Source organism: Orycteropus afer, unplaced genomic scaffold (genome assembly GCF_000298275.1).
Source record: "Orycteropus afer afer isolate SDZICR_OR568_19922 unplaced genomic scaffold, OryAfe1.0 scaffold00141, whole genome shotgun sequence".
Classification (NCBI taxonomy): Eukaryota; Metazoa; Chordata; class Mammalia; order Tubulidentata; family Orycteropodidae; genus Orycteropus; species Orycteropus afer.
This window is the reverse complement of record NW_006921728.1, coordinates 1,953,724-1,971,556: the sequence shown is the minus strand read 5'-3', so window position 1 is coordinate 1,971,556 and position 17,833 is coordinate 1,953,724.

Below are 17,833 nucleotides of genomic sequence, written 5' to 3'. Positions count from 1 at the left end.
TTCTTCCTAGTCTGTCTCAGTCTATAAACTGGGCTGTTACCTATGCACCAGGTGCATCTCGCTGGGTTTTAAACACCAGAGGCTCAGCCTCAAAACTCACGTCTTCATGTCACCACAGTAGGACAAACTGACAGACAAGTTTGTCCTGCTGTTGGAGACCTCTTGTATCCCCCCCACAGGGTCTTCACATAGGGCCTTGAATCTGTATGTCCTTGTCTATGTATTTTTTCTCCTCTCCTATAAGACACCACAAGAAGGGACTAGGACCCACCCTACTTCACTATAACCAAGTAGAATTTTCCCAGGAATGCAAGCTGGCCACACAGCTAAGGATTGGGTAGGTCATGGGTCAGTTAAACAGCCATCTTTCCTACTCTTCTGAAGCTGCCTTTTACTTGATTTGGGTTTTGCTTGTGTTTTCCAGAGTTCTGAGAAGTTGGTTCTCAGTTTCTGCTTGGTTTTTGATGTTTCTGTGGAGGTACTGGAGCACGGAGTTGCTTACTCTGCCATGTTACTCATGGGGACTCTTTTCCTGTAATTACATATTTTTGAAGATTTAATGTTTTGATTTTGATTAAGTCTAATTTATTGTCCTTATCTTTAACATTTATTGCTTTTTGTTTCCTGGTGATTTTTGTTACTCGAGGATATATTTTTGTATTTGTATTCTTATGAAAGTTCAAATTTAGGTCTCTGATACATCTTGAATTAATTTTGTGTACAGTGAAGGATAGGGGATGATGGTTCATTTTTTTCCTGCTTTTAGATAATCATTTTTTTTCAGCACTATTTATTGAAAAGCCATCCTTATATTGTTATGTTGCTGTTTCCCAAGTATTTTTTTATTATTATTATTTTATTATCATAGTATTTGAAAAGTTATCATTTTTAGAGATTTCCTAGATATTGTTATTTCTTTCTAATTTTACTATCATTTGGTCAGAAATTATACTTTGTGAGATTCCATATATATATATATATATATATATCACTGCCGTTGAGTCGGATCTGACTCAACGCAACCCCTCCTTGGGTTTCTGAGATGGTATCACCATGGAAACAGATTGCCCACTATTCCTTCCGAGCAGTGGCTGGTGGGTTTGAACCTCCAGCCTTCTGGTTAGCAGTCAAATGACTTAGGCATTACACCACCAGAGCTCCCATTATATATGTGTGTACATAATGCAGTATATACTGATCTATAAATTACGTCAAGTTTGTCGATAGTTTTCTTTAGATTTTTGACATATTTTCTCATTTCTTTGTATATTTTATTGTGAATGGAATGCAAAAAATCACTTTGACTATAGATTTGTTTGTTTGACTTTTATTTTGGTCATTTTTTGCTTCATGATTTTTGAAAATGAATCCTAATAACTTTTTTTTATCTGAAAATGTCTTTATTTCACCCTCATATTTTACTAGATTTAGAATTCTGGATTTACAGTTGCTTTTTCTTTCTTTCTTCTACAGCTCCTTCTTCTTCCTTTCTCTTCTTCTTCATGTTAAAGACTTTTTAAAATTATTATTATTTACTGTTCTCTTTCTGATGAGAGATTTAGCAGATATTCATAGCCATGTCTCCTGTATGTATTGTGTTTTTGTTCTCTGACTGCTTTTAAGGTTATTTCTTTATCATTCAGCAATTTGACTGTGATGTGCTTTGTCTCAGTTATCTAGTGATGCCTTATGAAAAAATAAATATATATATACCCTAAGTGGATGACTTTAAAGAATAAAAAAAAACAAACAAAAACTCACTGCTGTTGAGGAACTGATTTTCCTCACCGTTCTGGAGGATAAAAGTCCAGATCAGAGTTTGGCCATAATAACTCTTTCTGTGGGCCTCTCTCCTGTCTTCTGGTGTCTCTCAGTAACCGTTGGCATGTGTCCTCACATGACATCTGTCTTCCCCTTGCGTGTGTGTCTGTGTCTCTATTCTGCTCTTTTCATTTTGATGTTTTGACTTATTTTCATAAATATTCTTCAGTCTCATTTTCACTCTCTTCTTCTTTCAGAATTTCAGTTGGAAATATGTTAGACTATTTGAATTTGTCCCACAATTACTCAAGGATATGTTATTTTTTTCTTTTATATATTTTTCTATTTTTCTGATTAGATAATTTCTATTAGTCCATCTAAAATGTTCACTGACTTTTTACTTGGCCATATACAATTTGTTGCTAAGCACAAGCAGTAAACTAAAAATTTAAATTGTGTACTTTCAGTTTTAGAATTTTCATTTGGTTCTTTTTTCATTGTTTCCGTTTTTCTATTGAAATTCCCTATCCATTTACTAAGCCAATATCTTCCTTCAACATAGTTTTTCTTTACCTTATAAGGCATATCTACAATAACTACTTTAAAATCTTTTCTGTTAAATCCAACTTCTGGGTCATCTTGGGCTCAGTTTTTACTGACCTTTTTCTAGACTATTAAAACACTTTTCAGTATTTCTTTACTTGATTAAATAGTAGACATTTGGATGGATATACATTATAAAGACTCTGGATTCTGTCATCGTTCTCTGAAGAGAATTAATTCTTCCTTCAGGCAGTTCCACTACCATCTGATGTACTTAAACTGGTATAAGCTGGTTTTACACTTTTTTTTTTTTTTTTAACTGTTGTTGTTGTTGTTGTTATGTGCCATTGAGTCTGCCCTGACTCATAGCGACCCCTCCTTGGGTTTCCGAGGCAGTATCACTACGGAAGTAGGATTGCCCAACCTTCCTTCCAAGGAGTGGCTGGTGGGTTTGATCCGCCAGCCTTCTGGTTAGCAGTCAAGTGCTTTAGCCACTATGCTACCAGAGCTCCTTTTAATTGTAGGCAGGTGAAAAAACAAGCTATTTCCCATTCCTCTCTAAGTTAGCTGGAAAAAAAAAAATTCTCTCAATCTTCCCAATTCTATCTTCCTTGTATATTATATTGGGGTTTGGTTTTAGATTTTTAAGAGTGTATCTACAGAAGTCTTGCCCTAATATGTGGTCTTACTTCTAAAGTGCTAGCTTTCCGATGTTTCAGTTGAAGGTCAGCATTATAAGATGTTAACAAAGTGTCTCCCTTCTGTCAGTGCTGGGACTCCAAGGTTTCTCATCCCCTGGCAATGTTCTTTCCACAATACTATTCAACCTTTGGTAATTATGTTCCTTTCTCAGTCTTGAAGAATCTGCTTTCTGTTAATCTTCATGTAATTTTACTCTCCGCAGATGCAGTCTAACTCTTATCTACAGATTCCAAGGGCACATTCAAATGGAATTCTGGAATCTATTCTCTGTGCTTAAGTGCTTGACTGCTAGCTGAAATGTCAGTGGTTCAAACTCACCAACTACTCCATGGAAGAAAGATGTGGCAGTATGCTTCTGTAATGATTACAGCCTTGGGAACCCTATAGTGCATTACTAATTTGTCCTATAAGGTTGCTATGAGTTAGAAGTTACTCAGCAATTCACAGGTTATTCTCTGTGCAGCTTTCTCTTCTTTAGTTTTTGCCCTGAGAATTTTATCTGCTTCCACTGCCTATGACACTGATGTTTGCCTCCTCAGCTCAGCAGGACTGCCACACACTGCTGTTTTCCCTAATCTCTATATTGTATTTGGGAAATTGTCCCTTGGCAGAGAGGTAGGTAATCATGGGATTTAACCTCAGGAATTTCCCTTCTCTCAGGAATCACAGTGTTTCTCTGCTTGTTTTCCAATGTCTGAAAATAGTTGTCTCATATATTTTGTCCAGATTTAAAGTTCTTTATAACTGGAAGACTACTTCCACAGCAGTTACTCCTTCACAGATGGTAGTGTAAATACCACTTAGTGGGGTTTAAGAATAAAGTTTCCATAAAGTGGAAAGAACAGAAATCAGGTTATAGTATGGCAAAAAAAAAAAAAGAATATATACATTAAATCATTCAGTAATTTTAAAAAATGAAATTTAATCTCTCCCTTAAGAGGCAAAACTTCCTGGGGAAGACAGATGGACAAACAGATAAATGTGTCATAGCAATACTGTTATCATAACAATATGATGAGTTCTAATAGAAAGAATTAGTAAGTGTCTTATTGTTGTTGAATGCTGTTGAGTCAGTTTCAGTTTCTGTAAAGTGCTATCCTTTTGCCACACAGTCAATCAATTCTAACTCATGCCACCCTATTAGTGTTCCCCAGGCTGTAATGTTTATGGAAGTAAACTACCACATCTTTCTTCCATGGAGTGGCTGGTGGGTCCAAACTGCCAACCTTTTGGTTAGAGCAACCAAGTGCTTAACCATTACATCACCAGGGGTCCTTAGAAAGTGCTAAAGGTGCATACAAAGGTCTGAAAGTGTCCTCAAAGGGAAGGAATTATGTGAGACTGATCTTAATATTTAGATAGACGTTGCAATTTGAAGAAGAGATCAGGTCATGTGGAAATTATGGTTACTGGTATAGGTTGCTCATTTGAAAAAAAAAAATGCTAAACAAAGCAAAATTCAGTTTAGAATACTGGCTAGAGGAAGTGGTGTCAGGTAAAGTGGTAGAGAGGTCTGTGATTGCTTGAGGGAAGCAAAAATAAATGTATTGAAAATAAAGTTTGTGAAGAAACTGAAGAGAATGGAGATAAGTAAACACAGAATGTTGTTGTTGTTTGCCGTCAAGCCAGCCCTGACTCATAGCGACCCCTCCTTGGGTTTCCGAGGCAGTATCACTACGGAAGTAGGATTGCCCAACCTTCCTTCCAAGGAGTGGCTGGTGGGTTTGATGACTCATAGCGACCCCTCCTTGGGTTTCCGAGGCAGTATCACTACGGAAGTAGGATTGCCCAACCTTCCTTCCAAGGAGTGGCTGGTGGGTTTGAACCGCCAGCCTTCTGGTGAGCAGGCAAGTGTCTTAGCCACTATGCTACCAGAGCTCCCAAACACAGAATAGTGGCATTTATATATTGAATGGGATTAGAATGCCAGGAGTCTTTGGTCATCTTTTTTTTTGCATATTTTTGCACTTCAATGATTACGATCTCCAAAAAAGAAAAGTTCAAAAGCCAATGAAAATACTAGTGTTGGTGAATGATTTTCTTTCTTCATTATGTATAATAAAAGCTAAAGAGAGCTTTGTTTTCCTTAAAAAGTTTAAAGATGCTTTTCTGTTCATTGTAACAATAGTTTTGCATGGAGGAGAAATTATTTCAAAACTTAAGATCAAAATTTTTGAGTAAAAAGAGCCGAAAGGGATATCTGAATGTGAAAAAGAAATTTGTGTTCAGATTTTTTTTCCCTAAGATTGCTAAGTTCCAATGAAGGGATAGTGGAAGAATTGAGATGATAGTTTTAAAAGAAGCACATGTTAAAAGTAGAAGAAAAGGATGGATTATAATAATAAACTATTAATTTTTTTGAACTGCATCAATAATTATGCAATGATAAAAGTAACTGAGCAGGGAAAATAGACCGGTTACAAACACAGTATTTCTATTTTATTTCCCCATGCAAAAATCCAGTCCATATGTTCCCTTAAATGAGAATTGCATGTCACAGCTTTATAGCAAACTTCAACTCAGGCCAAGAGCCAGGAGAATCTTGACTTTTATGCACTGATTCTGGGTAAGGGAGTTGAGGCTGGGGAAGGAGAAATCATAGAGGATGAGATTCCTGCCTTAGCTTAATTCTTGAAATACTCATCCTGTCTATTTGTGTATAGGCTTAACAAGGAGAAGTTCTCCCAATTTATAGTTATCTAAAACCATTGATTTGTTGTGTCAAGAAACTTTTGGTGAAAAAGATCTTAGATGACATCTACCAACCTATTCATTTATTAAATGAGAAATCTTAGATTTAGAGAGAAGTAGTTTTAGCCAAAGATGCCCACCTAGTTAAAAAAACAGAAAAAGAAAAAAGAATGAACATGGATGCTTACTTTAGTGATCTTTTCATTACATCATACTGTCTCTTTAAACTTGTTAAAATTAAAAAGCAATGCAAAAGAATGTGTTAATTTATACCATACATACATTAGAATAAAAACAAATCAGTAATCAGAAATCCTCAATTCTGATTCTATCTTGTGAGGATTCCATATCTTTTACAGACCTTTAATGCAAATTTTCACTTCACAGTATTTTATTTCCCCTACTTTACCATATGTAAAATGTTAATTCTAACCCATAAGGGTGCTATGGAAATTAATTAGTATTCAAAAAATAGGTTGAGTATGCTATATACAAGAAAAATGTTAAATGAGTCATTACTATTCTTGTTTTTCCCATGTTTAATGAAGTAAAACACATGTTTTTAGTATAACGGCAACTGCTTTGTTGTTAGATGTGTATCAAAACCTTCTTATTTTTAGAAGAAAGGCAACATGTCCTTATCAAGATACTTGGATAGAAGATCAATATGTAATTTTCACCAGCTTGTTCTTTGGTCCTTTGATGATTACAGAGATGAAAATATGTATCTGTGTATAAACTAAAGGGGAAAGATGGAATATAGCATATACAATGTAGTCATAGCAAGTATATATGCATTCAGAGTATGATTAAAAAAACTTCAGAGTATCAACACTATTGTCATGAAGGGGGATTCAAAATTTGAAAGCAAGTGATAGGTAAAACAGAGGCTCTAAAACATATTATCTTTGTTTCTCTCCATTTTACCATATTTTTAAATGTAAAAACAAAAACAAAACCCTTCATAGTATACTTTATACTAGTCCCAGCTCTCCCAACTACCAGATTTGTGGACTTGGAGAAGTTATGTAACTTCTCTAAGCCTTGGATTCCTTATCTATGAAATTGGGATAATAGTCCTATTTCATAAGATTGCTATGAGGATTAAATAAAATGTGGTATCAAAATTCCCCAAATTCCCAGGGAATTCTGGGAAGAAGGCAGCATAAATAAATCATTATTCTGACCCTCCCCAACAAATGTAACAAGGAAACAGTAGTCAACTTCGAGGGGCTCTGAATTAGGGAGGAGAGTGGAAGCAGAGGAGAACTGCAGACAGGTAGGAATCAGCAAATCAACAAGAAGTTGCAAAAGGTAGGGAAATCTCTTCTCCCACTATCCCTGCCTCTCCTGCAGCCGCATGGGCTTCTGGTCACTGTGAACTGGAGAAATAACCTCAGAAAAAGATCTTGCTTCTTCCATATTCATCAGAACCCCTGGCTATACAGAGACAGGACTCCAAGCTTCTATTCTAAAACCAAAAGGAACTTCTCCTTGGGGGCCCATTTGGAGTGTGCCAGCACCTCCCTTAACCAGACACTGCCAGTTGCAAGCCTACTGTGAATTGTTACAGAAGCCCTATGCAGTTGGATCTGCTCTCATAACTAACACTTTACTTGCCTCTCTGCATCAACAGGACAGACCTTTTAGGGACTTAGTTCAGATCTGTCTGCTCCCCCTATCAATTGGTACTGAGAACTGCTGGCTGAGACTGCTACGTGCTAAGAAGCAGGCATTTTTAGTGGAGACTATACTCACAACTGGACCAGTAAGCAGCATCACAATAAATGGAGAAAAGATTGAAATTGTCAAAGGCTTCGTATTACTTGGTTCTACAATCAACACCAATGGAAGCAGCAGTCAAGACATCAAATAGCACATAGCACTGGACTAATTGGCTACACAAGGCCTCTTTCAAGTGCTGAAGAGCAAAAATATCTCCTTGAAGGCTAAGGTGAGGCTGACACAGGCCATGGTATTTTCAATTGCCTCATATGCGTGTGAGAGCTGCTGGACAATGAATAGGGAAAACTGAAGAAGAGTCAATGCTTTTGAGTCGTGGTATTGGTGAAGAATCCTGAAAGTACTGGGGACTGCTAAAAGAACTAACAAATCCATCCTGGAGGAAGTGTGGCCAAATGTTCCTTGGAAGTGAGAATGGCCAGAATTCATCTCACCTACCTTGGTCATGTTGTAAGAAAAGACCATTCCCTGGAGAAGGATATCATGCTTGGTAAAGTAGAGAGTCAGTGAATAGGGGAAGGCCCTCAACAAGATGGATTGACACAGTGGCTACAGTGATGGGCTCAGGTATGGGAAGGGTCATGGAGCTAGCACAGGAAAGTTGCTATGAGTCAGAGAGGACTCAGTGGCACCTAACAACAACAACATACCCACAACAAACATATGACAGGATGGGCTCCAGTAGAAATAAAGTAGACCTCTCTAGAGGTCTGTTTGGAGCATGACAAACCCTTCTTCACCCAGATGCAGTCACTTGGAGGTCTGCTATGAATTGCTACAGAAAGGCCTTGCAGTGGAGTTTGCTCCCATAATCAGCACTCTACCTACCTCCCTGCATTGGCTTCAGAAACTAATAGGACAAACCTATAACTCCCTGTAGTTCATTGGCCTCTGAAACTAACAGGACAAAACTCCCTGGAGGTCAATTAAGGTTAGTGTGCCCCCACTTCCAGTTGGTCTGAGGACTGCTGACTGAGGCTGCTGTGGGTTAGGAAGCAGGGGTCTTGAGTGGAGGCTGCCCTCACAGCCAATAGTCCAATGGAAGGTCTGAGAGCAACAAGGCTCACCTCCATGGGCATCTGGACAGTGTGACACTCCCAGAGTGTCACCCCATCTGATAATTGTTGATTGTCAGGTTATTGCAGACTGCTATAGAAAGCCCCCACAGTGGAGTCTGCTCCCATAGTTAGCACTCCACCTGCCTCCCCATACACCCCATAGCTCAGGTCTCTGAAATCAACAAGAGAGACCTCCCTGAGGATCAGTTTGAGTATGTCTTCTCTCCCTTACAGTTGGCACTGAGGACTGCTGACTGAGGCTGCTGTGTGCTAAGAAGTAGGCATCTTCAGTGTAGGCTACACTCACAGCCAACATACTACAGGGCAAACTCTGATAGCAACAGAGTAGACCTTCCTGTGGGTCCAGTCAGAGTATGACTACCCCTCCTCCAACAAGTAACTGTCAGCAGCTGGACTGTTATGAATACCCTCAGAAGATTCCCTACAGTGGTGTCAAGAGGTGGATCATCTAAGTAGACATTGCTCTCCCAACCACCACAGGGCCACTGGGGCTCTGAAATCAGCAAGACTGATTTCTCAGAGGTCTTTCTTGGGAGTGTTTGCCCCTCCTCTTCCTGAAATGGCAAAAAGTCAGCCTGTGCTTCTCCTAAATGTCAGCTCACATATAAGCAGTCCCCACACAGCAGGAAAGGAAACCTTTGGGAAAACTGGAAAGCAACACACAGCACCAAAGGGGGCTCACTTATGTGGGTTTTCTGACTAAAACTGTAATTGCAGAAATAGAGGAGGGAAGGCAGTAATAACCAAAGGGAGGAGTCTGTGACCCTTATTGGACAGATTGACTAGTACATGATATTTCATCTGAGTGACAGTGCCTACTGGTGGAGAGAATGTTCCCTGATGTGTTTGCAAGAGATTGAAAGGTGAAAAACAAGATCTAAAACTTTTAAATCCCAATTAAATCAGGGAGAGAGGAGATATCACAGAGAGGGAGAGGAAACAGTAAGCAAAGGTGAAGTCTCTACCCAACTACGAGTGTCTTACAGAAAGTAGTGCAGATATAAACACTAAATACTGGCGTAAATTGAGAAAGTTAACACCCTAGAAAGTGTCAGTGTTCCAACAAAAAATCACAAGCACAAAGAACAGGGAAACAATGGCACATCCAAGTGACTATGAAAAAGAAGTGAAAGCACATCTAGAGATGACCAAATAATGAAAAAAGAGGAGGAATATAACACAATAACATTAAAAATAATTAAAGAAGTAAAGGAAAACATAGACAAAGAGCTAAGAGATATAAAGAAAACAATGCAAGAACAAAACGAGCATCTAAAAAAGAGATATTGCAACTGAAAGGGACAATAACTTAAATCAGAAACACAGTAGAAAGACTTATCAACAGATTTAATCATGCAGAAAAAGAATCAGTGAATTGGAGAATAAGATAGTTAAAATTACAAACACTGAAAAGCCACCGGAACAAGGCTCAAGAAGACTGAGCACAGTTTGATGGAATTATAGCACAGGAGGAACAAGAGACCTAATATACATATCATAGGAATTCCAGAAGGAGATGAGCAAGATAAAAGGACAGAAAAAATATTTGAAGAAATAATGACAGAAAATTCCTCAATTTAATGAAGGACATGAATCTATAAATCCAAGAAGCTCAAAGAACCCAACAGGATAAACCCCAAAATGATCTATACCAAGACATATCATAGTTACCAAAAACACAAAGTCAAACATCATACTTAGGCTCTCAAAAATTAAAGATAGATTAGGTGCTCTGGTGGTACAGGGCCTACAGCATTTGACTGCTAACCAGAAGGTTGGTGGTTCAAACTCAGCAGCCACTTCTCAGAAGGAAGACTGTGCAACCTACTTCAGTAAAGCTTTACCACCTCAGAAACCCAGTGGGGGTTGCTATGAGTCAAAATTTACTTGATGACAGTGTTTTTGTTTTGTTTTACTGAAAGTAGTGAGAGAGAAGCGAACAGTCACATAAAAAGATTACAAATAAGATTTAAGTGCCAGTTTTTTCTCTAGAACATTAGAAGCCAGATACAATGGAATAATATGTTTAAAGTGCTGAAAGAAAACAAACAAACAAATGAAAATAAACCTGTCAACCAAGGATACTATACCAGTGAAACTATCCTACAGCAATTAAGGTGAAATTAAAACATTCCCAGACAAACAGAAGCTGAGAGAGTTCATATCCAACCAGACTGGCCCTACAAAAATTGTTAATGGGAGTTCTGTAGGTGGAAGGGAAAAGATACTAGAAAGTAATTCAAAGCTAATCTTTAAAAGAAAGATCCTTACCAAAGAGAAATGCATGGAAAAATATAAGGACTAGTAATAAAGTTTTCATACTTGATAATTCCAAATGTTTTGTCCTTCATGTTTTTTTAACAACAAGTATAAAAAAAAGCAAGGATAAAACTATTTTGTTGTTGTTGTTGTTATGTGCCATCGAGTCGGACCCAACTCATAGCGACCCCTCCTTGGGTTTCCAAGGAAGTATCACTATGGAAGCAGATTTCCCAACCTTCCTTCCGAGGAGTGGCTGGTGGGTTTGAACCACCAGCCTTCTGGTTAGCAGTCAAGTGCCTTAGCCATTGTGCTACCAGAGCTCCTAAAACTATATTAGGCACATGAAACACAAAGACATAATAATAATAAAGACAAAAGGAGGGAGAAAAATATACATGTAGATTTTCTTATCTGTGACTGAAGTTAAGTTGGTACCAACTTACCCTAGAATGTTATAAATACAAGTTCTTAAATGTAATATTCATGATAAACACGAATAAAATATATTATTTAAAAAAAGGGAAAGGAGAAGGGAACCAAAAAGACTCGTTAAAATGAACCAACAAAACAGAAAATCAAGCAAAACAGAAAATCTAAAAAACATTTAGCAACAAAAAGGTTTAAGACATACAAATAAGAGATAACAAAATGCCAGATGTAAATCACTTCTTCTCAGTAATTACAGTGAATGTAAGTGGACTATATGCTCCAATCAAAAGACAGAGAGTGGTGGGATGGATTAAAAAAAAATAAAAAATAAAAAAACCCATGATCCAACTATATGCTGTTTACAACAGACACACAAACCTTAATCCCAAAGACACAAACAGATTGGCAGTGAAAGAATGAGAAAAAATTCTATGCAAATAATCACCAAAAGGGATATGGGTTGGCAATATTAACACCAAAAACAGTAGAATTTAAGACACATTTTGTCAGAAGAGATAAAGATGGACATTATATAGTGATAAAAGTGACAATCAAGAAGATTTAACAATCATAAATATATAAGTACTCAACTTCAGGGCAGCTAACTACGTAAAGCAAACATTGATAGAATTGAAGGGAGAAATCAATAGTACCATAGTAATAGTTGGAGACTTCAATACCTTCCATTCAAAATTTAATGATTTTCTAGAAAGAAGTTCAGCAAAGAAGCAGAAGGCCTGAATGATACTATAAACCAACTAGACTTAACAAACATATATGTTGTTGTTGTTGTTATGTGCTGTCGAGTCAAACCCGACTCATAGCGACCCCTCCCTGGGTTTCCGAGGCAGTATCACTACGGAAGTAGGATTACCCAACCTTCCTTCCGAGGAGTGGTTGGTGGGCTTGAACCACCAGCCGTCTGGTTAGCAGGCAAGTGTCTTAGCCACTATGCTACCAGAGCTCCCAACAGACATATATAGACCACACAAATCAAAAGTAGTACAACATACATTCTGTTGCAGTGCACACAGATCATTCTCCAGGATAGACTGCATTACAAGCCACAAAGCAAGTCCTAATATATTTTAAAAGACTGAAATCATACAGTGTTGTTTTTCTGATCATAATGGAGTGAAGCTGGAAATCAATGACAGAGAAAAACCTGGAAAATACACAAATATATGGAAATTAAAGAACATGCTATTAAACTACAAATGAATCAAGGAAAAATCAAAGGAGAAATTTTAAATCCTTTAGCATCAAATGAAAATGAAAGTACAACACAGCAAAAGTTATGGGATGTAGCAAAGTCAGTACTCAGAGAGAAACTTATAGAAATAAATTCCTATATTAAAAAATAAAAAGGAAATATCTTAAATTAACAATCTAACTCAACAACTCTAAGAACTAGAAAGAGAAGAGAAAACTCAGCCCAAACTTACCAGAAGAAAGGAAATAACAAAAATCAGAGACAGAAAATAAAATTGAAAAAAGAAAAACAATAGAGAGAATGAGTCAAACCAGAAGTTCGTTTCTTGAAAAGATCAACACTGTGGACAAATCTTTAGTTAGAGTGAGAATGAAAAGAAGAGAAAAGATGCAAATAACCAAAATGAAAGAGGGGCAAATTACAAGTGACCAGGTAGAAATAAAGGATATTGTGACAGAATATTATGAACAACTGTGTGGCAACAAACTGGATTTAAAAACAAAACAAAACTCACTGCTGTCAATTCTATTCGACTCATAACAACCCCTCCTAAGGTTTCTGAGGTGGTATCTCTATGGAAATAGATTGCCCAGTCTTCCTTCCAAAGAGTGGCTGGTGGGTTTGAACCACGAGCCTTCTGGCTAGCAGTCAAATGCCTTAGGTACTATCCACCAGAGCTCTCACTAACTGTATAACCTAGATGAAATGGACAAATTCTTAGAAGCACACAGTGTACCCAAACTGACTCAAGAGGAAATAGAAAGTTTTGACAAACCTATACAAAATGAAGAGATAGAATCAATGATCAAAAAACTCCTGACAAAAAAAATAAAAAACAAAGTCTTGGACCAGATGGCTTCACTGGGGAATTCTACCAAACATTTAGCAAAGAATTGACACCAATACTTTTTAAAGTCTTCCAAAAGATAGAGACATAAGGAATACTCCCTACTCACTAGAAAACACACATAACTGATATCTAACCCAGAAAAAGACACTACAAGAAAAGAAAACCATAAGTCAATATCTTTTATGAATATGGGTGCAAAAAAGTCTTAACATAATACTAGTAAACAGAATCCAATAGCATATTAAGAGTCATATACCATGATCAAAACAAACAAAAAACAAACTCACCACCATCAAGTTGATTCTGACTCATGTTGTTGTTGTTGTTATGTTGTTATGTGCTGTCCAGTCGGGATTCTGACTCATAGTGACCATAAAGACAAAGCAGAACTACCTCATATGGTTTCCAAGGCTGTCAATCTTTCCTGAACCAGATTGCCTGATCTTTCTCCCATGGAGTGGCTTTTGGGTTCAAATCTCTGACCTTTTGGTTAGCAGCCAAATGCTTTCAATCACTGTGCCACCAGAGCTCTTTATGCCATGACCAAATGGGATTTGTTCCAGGAATGCAGGGATGGTTCAACATTACAAAATCAACTAAGGTAATACACCACATCGGTAGAATACTAATCATGTAATTATTACATGTGTGAACTTCTCTATGGCTGCAGAAAAGGCATTTGATAAAAGCAACATCTTTTCTTGCTGAACACACCAAAGAAGATTGGAATAGAAAGGAAATTCCTCAATATGATTCAGGCCATATATGAAAACCCAGCAGCCAACATTATACTTAATGGAAAAAGACTTAAAATTTCCTCTTAAGATAGGAACAAGACTAGGCTACATACTGTTACCACTTTTATTCAATATTGTATTAGTAGTCCTAGCCAGAGCAATACGACAGAAAACTAATAAAAGGTATCCGTATTGGGGAAAAAAAAAAATTATCTCTATTTGTGGATGATAAACCAAAACAAATCAAACACACTGCTACCGAGTCAGATCCAACTCATAGAGACTCTTCCTTGGGTTTCCAAGGTGTTATCACTATGGAAGTAGATTGTCCAACTTTCCTTCCAAGGAGAAGATGGGAGGTTTGAACCTCTAGTCTTCTGGTTAACAGTCAAATGTCATAGGCAGTATGCCACCAGAGTTCTTTAATATAGAAAATTCCAAAGATTACACAAGCATAGGGGAATTAAACAGAGTTGCAGGGTGCAAGGTTAACAAACAAAAATCAGTTGGGTTTCTATGAATCAGCAATGGGAAGTCTGAATGGGAAGTCAGATAAACAATTCCATTTCCAGTAGCATCTAAGGGAATAAAATACCAAAGAATAAATATAACCAGGGATATGAAGAACTTATACAATGAAAACTGTAAAACACTCCTGAAAGAAGTTAAAGAAGACTTAAATAAATGGAAAGATGTTCTATGTTCATCAATCGAAGACTTGATATTGTTAAGTATTGTCAGTGCTATCCAAAGTGATCTATAAACTCTCACTGCCGTTGAGTTTGTTCCTGACTCATAGTGACACCTCCTTGGGTTTCTGAGGTGGTATCATTATGGAAGTAGAATGCCAAATCTTCCTTCCAAGGAGTGTCTAGTGGATTTGAAACACCAAACAGCCTTCTTTTCAGAAATAGAAAATACAACCTTAACTTTATATGGAATGACAAGAGGCCCCATATAGCTAAAACATTGTTGAAAGAGAAGAGCAAGTTAGGAGGATTCACACTTCCCGTTTTTAAAACATACTATACAGCTACAGTAATCAAAATAACTTATTATAACAATAGACACATTGTTGCTGTTATGTGCCATCCACTTGTCTCTGACTCATAACGACCTTATGTACAATAGAACGAAACACTGCCTGGTCCCGTGCCAGCCTCACTATCCCTACTATACCTGAGCCCATCTCTGCAGCCTCCATGTCTAGCCATTTTATTGAGGACCTTCCCCTCTTTGATTGACCCTCCACTTTACTAAGCATGACATCCTTTTCCAGAGAATGGTCCCTTCTGACAACATGACCAAAGTAGGTGAGATGAAATTTGACCATTCTCACTTCCAAGGACCATTCTCACTTCCACAGAGACCAATAAAATAGAATTGAGAGTCCAGATATAAACCTACACATCAATGATCAGCTGATTTTGGGATCAGAGTGCTAAGTCCATGTGATGGGGAAAGAAGAGTCTCTTCATTAAATGATGCTGGGAAAATTGGATTCCTGCATGGAGGCAAATGAAACAAGATCCATGTTTCACACCATTTTAGTTTGCATATTTATGTCCTTATCCATTTTGAATTTAAGTGGATATTTATGTCCTTATCCATTTAAATTCAAAATGGATAAGGACATAAATATGCAAACCAAAACCATAAAATTCTTAGAAGAACAAGTAAGTACAACACTGTCAGACCTACTTTTCAATAATAGATTATCTAATATAATAACCAAGGGAGTTCTGGTAGCATAGAGCCTAAGGCACTTGACTGCTAACCAGGAGGCTGATGGTTCAAACCCACCAGCCACTCCTTGGAAGGAAGATGGGGCAATCTACTTCCATAGTGATACTGCCTCAGAAACCCAAGGAGGGGTCGTTATGAGTCAGGTCCGACTCGAGGGCACATAACAACAACAACAATATAATAACCAAAGCACAAACCACAAAAGAAAAAAATAAGTAAGTGGAACCTTATCAAAGCTAAAATGCTTTAATCATCAAAAGATTTTACCAAAAAAGTGAAAAGCCAACATACTTACTAGGAGAATATCTAGGAATCTATATATCCAAAAAGAATCTAATATCCAAAATATATTTAAAACTTTGACAACTTAACAACAAAAGGACAAATTAACCCAATCATAAAATGGCCAAAGGACTTGAGTAGATATTTCACCAAAGAGAATATTTAAAAGGCCACCAAATACATAAAAAGATACTTCTATCGTTAGCCAGCAGAGAGATGCAAATCAAAACTACAAAGAGATACCACTTCACTCCCATTAGGATGGCTAAGATTTAAAAGAGAAAAGAACAAATGTTAATGAGGATCTGGGGCTATTGGAACCCATATCTGTTGCTGATGGGAATGAAAATGATATAGTTGTGGAAAAGAGTGTGGAGGTTCCTAAAATGACTAAAAATATAACTACCAGCAATTCTACTCCTAGGTATATACCCCAAAGACTGGAAAGCAAAGGCATGAAAAACAGACTTGCACACCAATGATCATTGCAGCACTGTTAACAATAGCCAAAAGGTGGAAACAGAAACAAGCTAAATAACAGATGAGTACATAAACAAAATTTGGTACATATGTACAATGGAATACTACTCACCTAGTAGGAAAAACAGAGTCTTGATACATTCTTCCATATGGATGAATCTTGAAGACATTATGCTTCATTAAGCTTGAAGACATAATCATAAAAGGACAAATATTTTATGGCCTCACATATATAAAAAGACAAGAAAAAGAAAATATATAAAGACCAAAGTTTATTAGCAATTGCCCAGGATGAGAGGGAGGGGGCAAAGGCTTTTAAAGGTGATGGAAATGTCACATTGAATAAGCGTAGAGTTGTACAGCCAATTATTGTATATACTGTCAATAAGTTATACATCTTTAAAAAGTTGAATTGGCAGCAATTGTGTGATAGATATATTTATAGTAACAAACAAACCAAAAAGGAGTAGCTGCTGAGAAGATGCCGTTGCCTCCAGACTGTGCCACACATAGGTTGCAATGCCAACCCTTAGAGATGACAAAGATGACAAATACTTTAGATACTTCACTTAAACTGAAAACATTTAATATCGTTTTAAATGAAGCCAAGTAATGTTATTAAAAAAAAAAACTCTATGAAATTGGCATGTTTCTTTCATTTATGAGAAAAGTGTTTATTCCATGTATATATGGAGCTCTGGTGGCATAGTGCCTAAGGCATTTGACTGCTAACCAGAAGGCTGGCAGTTCAAACTCACCAGCCACTCCTGGGAAGGAAGTGGGATTTGTTTTTTTGGCTTGGAGGTTTAAGGTCATGGATTCATTGGAAATCCCAGTAAATTGGCTTAATAGTTTGTTTAGTGCTTCTGTTCTATCTCCTACTTCCTTGTGTAGTGCCCAGTGTCTTAAAAACTTGGAAGTGGCCATCCAAGTCACAACAGTTGGTTTCTATTCACCTGGAGCAGCAGAGGTATAAGGAGAAGCAGGAACAGCAGGAGGATACTGAATGTGTGGCTAATTGCCTCCAGGAACAGCTGACTCCTTTGTCATGAGACCAGAAGAACTGGATGGTATTTGGTTACCGTTAGTGATCACCTTGTTCAAAGTTACCATCAAAGAGTCCTGTCAAAAGGAGGAAAATGCAAAACAGAATTCAAATTCTCGTAGACTCCAGACTTCGTGGAGCCATGGAGGGTATATGAACTCCTGAAACTGTTGGCTGTGAGATAGTCTTTAAACTTTAAAACAAAAATATCTCCTGAAGTCATCTTAAAACCAAAGAATAGTTTAGCTTAATATTAACTTAAAAAAGGTC